This window comes from Alligator sinensis, unplaced genomic scaffold (genome assembly GCF_000455745.1).
Source record: "Alligator sinensis unplaced genomic scaffold, ASM45574v1 scaffold1845_1, whole genome shotgun sequence".
NCBI lineage: Eukaryota > Metazoa > Chordata > Crocodylia > Alligatoridae > Alligator > Alligator sinensis.
The window spans coordinates 65436-67198 of record NW_005843407.1 but is presented as its reverse complement, the minus strand read 5'-3'; the positions used below and the strand labels follow the sequence as shown (position 1 = coordinate 67198).

General features: G+C 47.3%; 1 protein-coding gene across 1 annotated transcript in view; it reads left to right on the top strand.

Moving 5' to 3' along the window:
* Window positions 1-1763, top strand: part of LOC102378112 (guanylyl cyclase-activating protein 1-like) — a 14492-nt gene that overhangs the window by 956 nt on the left and 11773 nt on the right. The gene's annotated exons all lie outside the window — the stretch shown is intronic.

Here is a 1763-nt window from a genome sequence, read left to right as displayed (position 1 = left end):
GGGTCAGCGAGATGCCAAGGGCCGGCGGCAGTGGGGGCGGGGCTTGTAGGATGTGGGGGGGATATGAGCGGGGCCCGTTGGGTTTAAATTTACTGTGCAGTAAGCTAATTTACTGTGTAGTAGGTGCTTGCACGTGTAGACGGTGACGCTTTAATGCGCAGTAGAGTTACTTATTGCTCAGTGTCTTGTGTAGACGCAGCCGTGTACCGAATGCTGCAGCGACAGTTGTATCCAGACCAAGACGACGTTATTGGGTGCATCTCGGTGCACCGGGGGTTGCTGGGAGACAACTAAGCCTCGGCTGCTCAGGTTTAAGGTGCTTACCCGAGTCGGTCCCGAGTATCTGCTGGATCGATCCTTCCTTCTCACCTCCCTGGCTGCTCACCAAGCTTTCCCTCGCATCCCCGTGCTGTCTAGACTACAGGCCCGGGATGCTCGGGGTCGCATGCTCCAGGGATTCATCCTTTCACAGCGTTTAAGGCCGCTAGAGCCCCTCTTCTGGCCTCCGCTGTATCAGAGGTCGTTACATTTCACCCATTGCCCCCCGTACTGCACCTAAGAACTTGGATTTAGCTAAATCTTATCTTCCAGACAGACATCTGTTCTTGATGGGAAGACGTGAGGGGTGGCGAACGCATCCTCCGTGCGTCCCGGGAGCTAACTGTGAAATCTGTGCCCTGTTTCCCATCCGAGTTTGTTGGGTTCAGCTTCCAGCCCCTCATGTTTGCAACGCCTTTCTCCACGAGTTAAACAATCCTTTGGAGCCCGGTATTTTTCGGTGGGGAAGTGCTTACCCGCTGCAGTCAATGACCTCTCAAGCTGCTTTTTGATAAACTCGACAGATTGAGCTCCTTAAGCCGCTGCTCAGAAGGGTTTCCTCCTGCCCTTGGATTCCTTTAGAGGCTTTTTTTTCTGCGCCCTGTCCCATAGCTCAGCATCGCTTTGAAAATGCAAGAGCCTGGTATCTACCTGCCTCGTGTCATGTGTAGGGGTAAAGTCATCTCCTGACGCTTACTTGCTACTCGCCTTTTGAACGAACTAAAGACGGTGTGGCCCTTTGCCCCGCACACACCGTGATGCTGGGAGCTCGTGGGGAACTGATTGTCCACCAGGTCCTCGCCAGAGTCCCTGCTTTTCAGGATACAGCTGTAACGTGTGCATTGTGTGGGGTTTGTTACACGGCCACCCATTCATTACGTGTGGTCTTCAGTCTGCACCCCTGGATGTATCGTTTTGCATTTCAGTTTTCTTTGATTGGGTTCATCGTATTAAGACGTTCAGAGTTCGCTATATGGCTGCCTTGTCACCCTCGTCATTTACCAACCTTTGTGTCCTCGATCATATAACTGTATGGATGAAAATGCCAGCTAGTATCTGCCCTAGATAGTCAAGTCCTCCAGACCTGTACTAGAAATGCCGTAATGTGAGGATTATTTCTCTCCAGCACTTCTCTGAGACCTGTCAGTCAGCCTTTTAATATGTGCTTTATTGGTATCATTGGTGTTTATTTTCCTTATACAATTATCAGAGTGACAGTGGGTTTGTTTGACAAGACCTGTTTTCCATCTGATCATGTTTGCTGGCAATATATTCCTATCCTTTAATTCTTGTATCGAGTCAGTCTTATATTAGTTTTAATTATTATTATTATTTATTTAAGTATGATTATTCTTTAAGTAGTATTTATTATTCATATAGTGTTTATTATATTCATTCTATATTATTTAATTATTTTATTATTAGGCTCAATAATAATAATAATG